Raw genomic sequence first — 12705 nt, 5'->3', positions numbered from 1 at the left:
CCTAGCAAGTCAAGTTTCTACTTAGGAGCAAAGACAGGAATACTATTCTGAAAAATAACTGAACAAAATGCAAAGGTCTATGTCTCTCTCAAGAAGGAGGAGTGCCCAGGTAGTGCCTAATTATAATCGTTTCAATGCCTTATAACCAGTGAAATGGTTTCAGATATTAATCCTCAGTACCACTGGTAGACATGATAAAAATCTCCCAATTTAAGAGAAAGGCATGATGACATTTGCAGGCAGGGAAATGTTTGAGATGAAACAATTGTCTTATAATCACCATCAGCAATGAGCTTTAAAAATACATTTTCTGGGGCTGGAGAGACAGTTCAGCAGTTAAGAGCACCGACTGCTCTTCCGACAGTCCTGAGTTCAAATCCCAGCCAACCACATGGTGGCTCACAACCATCTGTAACAAGATCTGACACTCCTCTTCCACAGTGTCTGAAGATAGCTACAGTGCACTTACATATAATAAATAAATAAATATTTTTAAAAATAGATTTTCTGTTCTAATTTAGACTCGCTGTGTATTCAGTAAGCATCTACTAAGTGCTTCCTCCAGGAAAGACCCTCTCAGAAGTATTACGAGCCACGAGGCATCCATCCCCAAGCCTCTGAGGTCATACCAGCACTGTTCTGCTTTCTCATGCCTTCAAAGCACCAGTCCTCAGAAAGACATTTATTTTGTCCATGGTATACTTTCAAAAGAAGTTGATTTAACAACCATGGAGGAGATCTTTTTAAATATCCTCAAGTCAGTGGATATTCTGAACGTGGAAAAATATTAGGATGAAATGATATTAGGGCCAGTTGTGTGGACTAGCTTTATGTCAAGTTGACACAAGCGAGAGACATCTGGGGAGAAGGAACCTCACCTGCAGAATTATCTTCATAAGATCAGGCTGTAGGCAAGTCTCTAGGGTGTTTTCTTAATTAGTGATTGATGAAGGAGGACACAGCCCACTGTGAGTTGAGTCCCTCCTGGGATGCTGGTCCTGAGTGCTATAAGGAGGCAGATTGATCGAGCCATGAGGAGCAAACCAGTAAGCAGCACTCCTCCATAGCATCTGCATCAGCTCCATGGCATCTGCATCAGCTCCCTGCCTCCAGGTCCCCGCCCTATCTGAGTCCTTGCCCTAGCTGCTTTCAATGATGAACTGTTATGAGGAACTGTAAGCAAAATAAACCCTTTCCTCCCCAAGTTGCTTTTGGCCATGGTGTTTCATCTCAGAATTAGAAACCCCAACTAAGACACGGGTTTTAGGCAAATACCAGGAAGTAGTACCTCAAAAACATTTAATGGGTTCATGAAATGTATTACTTGAAAATGACCAGAAATATAAAGAGTTCACAAAACACTTGGACAAAGTGGTGAGACAAGACAACTGTTCCTAGAAGTTGGGTAAAGCATAGAAAATAGAAAGTGCCATATATTGAAATCCTGTTCAATTATCTCTCAAGAATTCCTATGTGAGCTATACCACGTACATAATGGAACATATCATCTATCTAGATAATTGAGTCGATTACTATCTCTCAACGTCTGCAGAAAAACAAAACAAAACAAAAGCAACATTAAACTTTGCAATGGGACATTTTAATGTCATCTTGCTGGAGGGAAAATAACACATGAACAATGAAGACAATTAACAAGACTCATGATGCATATATTGACCTACGTACATAATTTAAGAAAATTCTTGAAAGTAAGGTCTTTTTACTAATACTCATTTCAGTGAGCCTTAACCGAGTTTAAAACTCTCTAGAAATTAAAAATCAGAACTGATAACCACAACTTTGTAGTTATTTTGAAAGCCAAATAATATATTGCCTCCAAGAGACACAGGGTCAGAAAAACAGAAGAATCTCTTCAATGAATGACATTGAAAAATTAAATATTCACAAGCAAAATAATGTGTGTATGCACATATGAAGGTATTACATATGCAAGTATTTATGTATGCATGCAAGAAATAAAATCTGACACTCAAAGTCGGGCATGGTGGTGCATGCCTTTAATCCTAGCACTTGGGAGGCAGAGGCAGGCGGATTTCTGAGTTCGAGACCAGCCTAGTCTACAGAGTGAGTTCCAGGACAGCCAGGGCTACACAGAGAAACCCTGTCTCGAAAAACAAACAAACAAACAAAAATCTGACACTCAAAAATAATCAGAACTGAAAGAAAATACACAGAACCTACTGGATCCACTTGTATTGCAGATGGAGAAGCTAAGGCACATGTGGTTAAATGCCTTGCAAAAGCTTCAGAGTTCAGATAGGAAGAAGTGATGAAGCACAGCATAGTCACTGAGATTCCAGACTTTGGCCTCATGTGTTGATAAGGACAGAGAGCAATGAAACCATATTCAGTGTGACTCAGTTACCCAGCACTCCGTGTTGTGAGATGATCTTCTCTAGACAGAGATGCAGTCTCTGGTCCGAAGGATGCTGTGATGACTTCCAGCTCCTGGGTCCCCCTTTGGAGGCATTCTTGTCATCACACCCTTAGACCAGACTGTCCTTTTATTGTGTAGTATGGATAAAAAGTGAAGAAAAATTATAAGGAAGAAATCCTTCCCAAAGAGAAATCCAAAGAAAATAGCAATAATAATGCATAATACTCAACTGTGTAATCTCTAAGACTTTCACCTAAGTGTATAGTCAAATACCACTATTATTCATTGCACAGCAATAGATCAATTTGCTCATGTGTGAAACCTGTGAAATACAACAATTTTCTCTTCAGATCAATGATCCTGGTTTGAGTTACCCATAGAATTTGACAAAAATACATTATTCCAGACGGACTCCAGTTGCTGGGCAGATGGAAATGCTTAAATAAAGCTCTAAGAACTTGATTATACTAAATTAGGTGGTCAGGGAGAGAAAGCATGTTAATATAACTATGACCCACTTAAATTATAAGTTTATTGGATTTTTAAAATTCTGTTTCCATTGCTAAAGATCTTCAAAGAGAAACATTTGAATTCTTTTAAATGTTGAATTTATTAAGATATTATCAATGAGCTGTACCTGGCATGAATAGGCTAGTCTTACAGTAAGTTTCCATTTTACAGAGGCAATCCATTCACCAACTAGGCTTAGGTTTCTTTCTCCATCTGCGGTTGGACAGGACACACCCTCAGGCATATACCAGTGCAGACTTTGGGAACATCATTAATGCAATGTGATGTGGGACTTGGGTATTTGAGATAGCTGATCATGCAACTTGCATGTGCACTCTGCCACTGTCGGGCCTGGATTTCATTTCTATTCAATGATAGAACGCAGCCCGCCCTATCCATTATGTGCAACTTGACCACTGAAATAGAAATTAACTCATAATGATGCCTCAGCTGGCACCTTGTAGCCAAGAGTTCTATCTCTAGTAGGATTCAATCCTGCTTCAGGATGGGCTTTTCAGGAAACATGTAACTCTCCACTGCGGATGACATGATCTTGCTCCAGAATCCCAAAGGTCTTCCTTGAGTGTCACCCACTGGAAGCTCCCCTAATCTATAAATACACCTTTTCCCACAATAAACATCACTGACACCCTCAGTCACTAGCTCAAGAACTTGGGCAGCACTGTATCCCAGACCTGTTTCAGAGCCCTTCCCAGCTTGTAAATGCTAGCACCTTCCTTTGGGACAAGTTCAGTGGGCTGAAACAGTGGTCTACGTTGTAAAGGGTATTGCCTCTAAAACACAGGGAGAGTTTCTGGTGGCTGCACTTCCTGTCCTGTAGAAGGAATGCAAAATGCAGCATTTTAACTATTACAACACAGGATATATTCTCTGGTGATCCTAACCCCTGGACATTGAAAAACGTCACAACCTGTCAGGCTGCTGAAAGTCATAAGGATCATCTCCCACATGTTCAGGTTGGCAACTTGTACGGTGGAAGGCCAGACCACAATGTAAAGCTTTAATATTCATGGTGACTATGGAATCAAGCTGGTAAGAGGGGTGTTTCCAAACATCTCCATCAGTTTCCTGATGAGGATGTTTGGAACTCTATTGCTTGGGTCCTGACTACTCCTCAGTGTTTATACTCTACTACAAGGGGAAAGAGCCTCATTATAAACTATCAACCAGGTGCTCTGCCTCTCAAACTTAGCATTTACTTGTTAATGACCCTCACTCGGTTTCCCTTTATCATAAGGCTGCAGTACTTCTGCTCCCTATCCAGTCAGGGATTATCTAGCCCTTGTTGAGTAGGAACAAGCCCTAGCCCAGTCTCTGACCTGGCAAAACACATTTGGTGTGAATTTTATCAGTTCTCTCTGAGAAACAGGTTCCAGAAAGGAAATAAGCATTTAAAACATTTGTTGGTAGGAACTCCTAGAAAGACAGCAGAAACTTGAACAAGGAATCCCTGTTATCATAAGGATGAGCCAACACCTGTGGAAAGAGGAAATGCTGGTGATCTGGCCTCAAATTCTAAGTTCTTCAATTTTCACTCATAGGTTAGTGGAGGAACTGCAAATTCATGTATAAAGAAAGGCCTGCTTCAGACTCAATGAAAAATGGGTTCCTAGCAACTGCCAAGTTCTACGTTCATTGCGACAAACATGGCAATAATAAATGAGCCCCTGAGTGTCCCATATTTCCTATGCAGATGGGCCGGCATGCAGGCTAACCCTTTACTCTGCAACAACCCTATTTTCTCATCGAGACAATGCCTAAGTATTACTTATCCTAAGTAGCACAAGGAAGAAAATAAAGTATACTTATCTCCTATAGAGATAGCCTCAAGTGTATTCTGATTTTATGATGATTACTAAGATATATCTCCTTTCTTCAGAAAGAAGAAAAATGGGTCCTGTACAGAGCAGGAGGATGAAACCAGCACCCATAGCTCCATGGGAGGTGCATCTGGGAAGCTTCCGCTCTCGGTCCATCTAGCTCTTTGGGACAGGGATGACAGTCCAGTCTTCCTTATGAGGAAGCTGAAGCCCATAGGGGTTAAATAACTTCTCCACACTGACACCACTAATTAGCAAAAAGACTTCATTGTTGGTGCAGAAACTTAGATGTTTTATTTTTAAGAATTCTGTCTCTTTAATCCCAGCACTCAGGAGGCAGAGGCAAGCGGATTTCTGAGTTCGAGGCCAGCCTGGTCTACAAAGTGAGTTCCAGCCAGGGCTATACAGAGAAACCCTGTCTCGAAAAACAAAAACAAAAAAGAAAAAAAAGAAGGAAAAAAAAAGAATTCTGTCTACAAAATGGGCTTTGACTCAAGAGTGAAGTAACTTTTTTTTGAGTCAAACTATTTTATTTCCAACACAAAAAAATATTACCTATGATATTGATTTTAAAAGATAATGACTTTTGCCCCTATTAGTCAACAGCAGCTTGTTTTGAGCAGCAATAGTAAATGACTTCCCCTCTGTTGTAGACCTTTTGATTAAAACTACTGTATCAAACTCATCCCTAATCAACAAGAAAAGGGCCTGAGTGTCCTACGTACATTGAACCAAATGAAACGGAGAGCTCAAGTCGTCTTTCTGCTAACTATCCAGTTGCTATGATGGAAGAAAGCAAATTGTTAATTTCACTTTTGTTTGTTTGTTTGTTTTGCTCCACTCCACAGGACTCATACCATAGTAGAAATGTCTTTAAATCCTTACAACTTTTTTTTTTAATACCTGCACCCAGTGGCAAACTCCTAGAAGACTCAAGAAGACCAACGAAAGTTCAAATATAGCCTGAGATGCAGAGTGAGTTCTAGGGCATTGAGGGATTTGACAGGAGGTCTCACCTTAAAAACCAAAAGGCAAAGTGAAAACTATGTCTGGTTGTTGTTGTTGTTGTGTTTTGTTTTGTTTTGTTTTTATTTACATTCCAGCCATTGCCCCCTTCCCAATTCCCCCACCCACAGCTCCTCATCCCATTCCTCCTCCTCCTTGCCTTTGAGAGGGTACCCCCCTCCACCAGGCCTTCCCCTTCCCAGTAGGATTAAGAGGATTAAGTCTCAAGGATTAAGATCATCTCCCACTGGAGCCAAACCTCTGCTATATATGTACCAAGGGCTTCGGACCAGCCCGTGTATGCTGCCTGGTTGGTGGCTTAGTCTCTGGCAGTTCCCTGGGGTCCAGGTTAGTTAAGACAGCTGGTCTTCCTATGGGTTGCTCTCTCCTTCAGCTTCTTCAATCCTTCCCCTAATTCAACCATAGGGGCCCCCAACTTCAGTCCAATGGTTAGGTGTTAAGTATCTGTGTCTGTCTCAGTCAGTTGCTTGGTAGGGCCTCTAAGAACATAGCCATGCTAGGCTCCTGTCTGTAAGCACATCATAGTTTCAGTAATACTGTCAGGGCTTGGTGCTCCCCACCCCCCATGAGATGGATCCCAAGTTGGGCCAGTCATTGGACTGCCTTTCCTTCAGTCTCTTCTCCATTTTTGTCCCTGCAGTTCTTTTAGACAGGAAAAATTCTGGGTCAGTTTGGCTGTGGATTAGTAATTCCAGTTGAGGCCCTGTCTATCTACTGGAGATAGACTCTTCCAGTTCCCTCATCCTACTGTTGAACATTTTGTCTAAGGTCATCCCATTGGGTCCTGAGATTCTCCCACCTCCTGAGTCTCTGGTACTTTCTGGAGGTTCTCCCTCCCTCCGTCCCTTCCTCCCTCCATCCCCCTGAGGCTGCATAATTCCATTCATTCTCCTGGCCCTCTGGGCTTCTCTCCTGCTCCTCCCCATACCTGATCCTGATCCCCATTCCCCTTCTCCCTCCCCTCTCTTACCCATGTCCCTCCCTCCCTCCCTCTGCCTCCAGTGATTATTTCCTTCCCCCTTCTAAGCCGGATTGAAGTATCCTCACTTGAGCCTTCCTTCTTATAGTCTGAGGGTTGTATCATAGGTATTCTGTACTTTTTGGCTAATATCCACTTATCAGTGAGTACATACCATGCATGACCTTTTGGATCATAGGATGATATTTTCTATTTCCATCCATTTACCTGCAAAATTTGTGATATCCTCATTTTTAATAGCTAAGTAATAGTACTCCATGTGTAAATGTACCACATTTCTGTAGCCATTCCTCTGTTGAGGGACATCTGGGTTCTTTCCAGCTTCTGGCTATAATAAATAAGGCTGCTATGAACATAGTGGAGCACATGTCCTTATGGCATAGTGGGGCATCTTTTGGGTATATGCCCAGGAATGGTGTAGCTGGGTCTTCAGGTAGAACGACTTCCAATTTTCTGAGGAACCACCAGATTGATTTCCAAATGTCTGTTAAGAACCCAAAAATGTTAAGGTCTTCTTTGTTTTGTTTGGAACCAAAGCATAGATGCAGTTATTGAGATCAACAAGGAGTTTTCTTGCTGGGCAAGAAATGACCAATCAAAAAGCATCAATGTGGAACACATGTGATTTAGGACACAGATTGCTATAGATGGCTGCAGAAAATGTGACATTGACAGTAACCTTCAAATTGCACCACAGTGTAGAGCACAGGCTTTGGAGACAAGTGGACACTGGTTTAAGTATGTGACCCTAAGCTGTGTGCTCTTACACAAGTCACCTAACCTCTCTAAGCACTCCTGGGCACATAAAACAGAGATAATCACAGTGCTGGGGGAATTAAACGCAAAAGCTAGTATAAAGTAGCTCACACATGGGCAGTGTGTGATAAATACTCATTAAACAGGAATTCATTCTCACTATTACTTTTTATTGTGCATGCAGCTAGCTGCTTTATGCGTCTGACCTGAATGATAACAGCATTTGTCATGCATATAATTTTAATGGCCTTTGAATTCCCACAGCACCTTTCATCTCAGAGGACCAAAGCCCTGCCAAATATTAGCCCCCCCCCTTTTTTTTATTCCTATGGGTATAGGTGGGAGCTCATATAATGCCTAGCCATCTAACAGAAGTACGATAGAGAGGGTCAACTCCACATGTTTAAACCAAACAGAATCCAGGTCTCCTTTCCAAGACTCCTCAAATTAAGTGGATCATATTATTTGCTCCCAGTGGCTAGACACTGTTTGTTGGTAGTGTAAATCAATGTGGCTGATGCATTACTCTCTCCAGCAGTGGGGTTGGGTTTGTTTTGTTTTGTTTTGTTTCCAAACTGCTTTCAGATTTTTCTAAATGTGAATTTAAAAGTCTGTCAGTCTGTGTGCCGATAAGACAGAACAGATTGCGAAGGTAACGGGATGCAGTCTAGTCAAAGAAATCGGAGGAGAACACCAGCAGGCTGCAGCTTGAGGCCACTCCTGCTCTCGGGCTTTGCTAATGATGGAACAATCGTTGGTGCTGATTTGTGGCTGGCATTGATATGCAGGCGCTGGAACACTTTCATCTGCAATCCAGCTCCAAATTGTTTAATCCTGCCAATGAATTTGCTGTGTCTGCAAAGAAGGACTCGAGAGAATCTCTCCAGATAATAAGAAGTGGTGATATGCAAGCAAGCACACACTCCGATCCACCTCCAGAATCCCCCCCTGAAACCATTGTTTGGTTATGTACTGGGATGTTTGCATCTTAACTTATGTGAATTAATAACGAAGAGCACCGCCTTAAAATAGTAGAATCAGTCAGTATAGGAAAAGGGTGAGTGTTGAGCTGTAGACTCCACAATTCCAAACTTATCTAACAGTTCCTTTGCAAAAGAATAGGAGAGAAAGAAGGGAGGAAGAGAAAACATGAAAATATGCTCAGAATGCCATCCGCATTTACTGTGGGTACCAGATTTTTTTTTCTTTTTCTTTTTACCAAATAGCACCTGCCTCTCTTTTCAGAGATGTCTGCGTGCAAGGGTAAGTGAGAACAACAAAGGCTTCCACTGTGGCTGCGGCTGCATCATTTTCTTAGAACTTGCCATTATCCGCTTGGGGTCAGAGAGTGAGGTTCAGTACAGCGAATGAAGCTTTTAACGTCAGGTGAATGGATTTTTATATGAGGTTGGGAAGCTTCTGGCCTTAAAAAGAAAAATGGAGCTTTAAATGTAGTCGCATTTCTTTTGTGCTGTAATTATCAGTGCATGACGAATCGTCCTTTCATTCAGTCTGTTTAGGCAAAGGAAGTATCTGCCCCCATATCTGTGCCCGGCAGTCCTGAGAAGCCAGAGTGGCCCCATTTCACCAGCTGTGAGGAAATACAGCTTATCTAGAAAAATGATCCTGAGAGATTACCTTAAAGGAAGGGTGGGAATAAAGGTGCAATTTGGTTTTAAAAATAAATAAATAAATAAACCTAGGAACTTGTCATATGTTCACTGTTTAAAGAAATCATGATATTGAGTAGTTTTTTTTTTTCTGTAATTCTACTGCAAAAAAATAGTTCACACTGTATAAATGAGAAAATATCAGTCATGGGATTAATCAGTCTTGTTTGAAAAATGGCAAAAATATAGAGGCAAATAGCAGTTTGAATTGGTGTCAAGAGTCCAGGCAAATGATTCAACTTCTATACAAAAAAAAAAAAAAAAACAAAAAAACAGTTTTTAAAAGTCCCTTCTAGAACTGTAGTAGGCAAGAAATATGAAGTATTTGTGAAGTGCTTTGAGAATGGTAGATGTCACTTAAAACTCAGCAGAAAGGAAGAAAAATGCAGGCATGGTGCTGCATCTCTAACTGCAGTACTTGCCAGGGAGAGGCCAGAGGATCAGGAGTTCAAGGCTAACCTCTGGACATAGTGAGCATTAGTACATCCAGAGCTGCATGGAAATCTGTTTCAAAGTTAAAAGAAGGGAAAATTAATGAAAAAATAAATAAATTAAAGAAGGGGAAAAAAAGAATAGGGGGAAGCAAAAGTGATAGAAACTACAGCATAATAAACACTATAGTATTAAATATGTACATTTTTAGCGTTTTAAAAAATGGTGAATCTTCATTGCAAATTTCTACCAGGCCTTCAAAAGGAACCAACACCATTTCTTCCCAAATTATTCCACAAAATGTAATAGGAGTGAAACGTCCCACCTTCTGTTATGAAACTATTATTACCCTGATAGCAAAACCAAAGATGCCAGAAAGAAAGAAAGAAAGAAAGAAAGAAAGAAAGAAAGAAAGAAAGAAAGAAAGAAAGAGAAAGAAAAGAAAAGAAAAGGAGAAAGAGAAAGAGAAAGAGAAAGAGAAAAAGAAAAAGAAAAAGAAAACTGAAAACTGTGGCACTCAAGAGATGGCTCTGAGGTTAAAGAACTGGCAGCTCCTCCAGGAGAACCCTTTGTCTGCCAGCATCTGTATGTTGCCTCGTAGTATTTTGTAGCTCCAGTCTCATGGAATCAATGCCCTCCTCTGACCTTCTCAAACACTGCACACCTGTGGTTTGCAGACATACAAGCAGTCAAAACACTCAGACACATGCAATAGAAACAAAGAGAGAAAGAGAAAGAGGAGTCGCAATGAAATAAAATCACACATGGCTGGTGAGACAGCGCAACAGATACGGGTACTTGCTACCAATCCTGACCACCTACACTGAAGCTCCAGAACCCAACTGGTAGAATGAGAAAACCAACTCACTAGTTGGACTCCATCGTCCACATACTACCTAATTGTACATGCATGCCCCCAACACACAACACCACATTTTTATAAAAGATCCTTTGCCAGGCAGTGGTGGCGCATGCCTTTAATCCCAGCACTTGGGAGGCAGAGACAGACAGACTTCTGAGTTCAAGGCCAGCCTGTTCTACAGAGCGAGTTCCAAGACAGCCAGGGCTATACAGAGAAACCCTGTCTCAAAAAAACAAAAATAAATAAACAAACAAATAAATAATCCTTCAACTTGATCGAGTTGACTTCATTCCAGTGATGGGCCAAACTACACAAAGAAAAATCATGTGAATATTTTACTAGATGTAGAAAAGCTTTTTAACAAAATCCAACATTTTTTTTTTAATTTCAGCAAAAGCAAGCAAAAGAGTCAGAGACAACCTGAGCTCATTGTTAGGAGTCCCACAAGAAGACCAGGCTACACAACCATAATATACATGCTGAGGGCCTAGGTCAGACCCATGTAGACTCTAACTGTTGACTCAGACTCTGTGAGCCCCTATCGACCTATGTTGCTTGATTTTGTGGGTTTTCTTGTGGTGTCCTTATCCCCTCTGGCTCCTAGAAATGCGGGGATGGTATAACATATGAAAATGTATCAATGTAATCTACCATATAAATAAACTAAAAGAAGAAAGCACAGGATCATCTCATTAGATACTGAAAAATCCTTTGACAAAATCCAACACCCCTTCATGATAAAAGTCTTAGAGACTTATCTAACTGGACATAATAAAGGTGACTTACAGCAAGCCAATAGCCAACATCAAAATAAATGGAAAGAAACTCAAAGCAATCCCACTAAAATCCAGAACAAGGCATGGCCATCTACTCTCTCCATATCCGATTCATATAGTACTTAAAGTTTTATCTAGAGCAGTAAGACAACTAAAAGAGATCAAGGGGATACAAACCAGAAAGGCAGAAGTCAAAGTGCCTTTATTTGCAGGTGATATGACACTATACACAAGCGGCACCAAACATTCTACCAGTAAACTCCTACAGATGATAAATACCTTCAGCCAAGTGGCTGGAGACGAGATTAACTCAAAAAATTCAGAAGACCTCCTATGTACAAATGACAAACAGGCCAAGAACAAAAGTCAGAGAAACAACACCCTTCACAATAGCCACAAATTATATAAAATATCTTGGCATAACTAATCAAGCAAGTGAAAGACCTGTATGACAAAACTTCAAGCCTTTGAAGAAAGAAATTGAAGAAGATATCGGAAGATGGAAAGATCTCCCGTAACTGGTCTTTGCTATCTTGTAGGTTCTTCTTTATCCCCTCAGTTTCGCCCCCTATCACTAGATAGGAGAAAAAAGATAGAGGGGAAAGAAATCTCTGAATCTAATTTCTTTCTTTGTGTGTCTTCTTTGAGCACTACAACTAACAAACCACAACCAACCTGCCTGAACAACCAACAACCAACAACCCCACCTATTGGAGCTCTAGTATTTATATACCCTCTGAAAAATTCCCAGAATTCCCAATGTCACACAATCACAGACACTATCTGTAGCTGTCCAAACCATGCTTTTGCTAAAGCACAAGACCAATCGCAGTCAGCTGCTTCAGACAGTCCAAAGCAGCCCCATAGCCATACATCTGGGATTAAAATGATTCAAAAATGTCACTACAATCTCCCATGTTTATGATTTTTAAAAAATACCCAAATAAAACAAGGAGTAGAAGGAATGTATTCTCTCTGTTCAGCAAAGGAAGCTGCTGAGAAAGAGATAACCTACAGAATTGGCATAGATCTTTGCCAACTATACATATGACAGAGAATTAATATCTAGAATATACAAAGAACTCAAAATAATAAACACTGGGTCAGTAATATGGCTCAGTGACTAAAGGTACTTGCCACCAAGACTGCCAACCTGAGTTAGATCCCCATGAGTGACAGGGTAAAAGAAGGGACCTGACTCATGACCTACATACACACACTGTGAACCATGGCTACTTACACACATCTACACATATGCATGCACATGCACACAAATAAACAATTACAATTTAAAACAGGGTCCCTGTGGGAGAAGTACCATGATTTCTTTGCTAGTTGGATATTGCGAGCTTTTGTGTCCCCTGGTAAGAACCCGCTCAGGGCAACCGGAATCTTCTGCAGCACAAGCTTTATTGCTTACCCCATCAGGAGCCAGTGGAGAAGAGAGCCAGAGAG

This window comes from Mus caroli, chromosome 3 (assembly GCF_900094665.2).
Source record: "Mus caroli chromosome 3, CAROLI_EIJ_v1.1, whole genome shotgun sequence".
NCBI classification, from domain to species: domain Eukaryota; kingdom Metazoa; phylum Chordata; class Mammalia; order Rodentia; family Muridae; genus Mus; species Mus caroli.
This window is presented reverse-complemented; position numbering follows the sequence as displayed.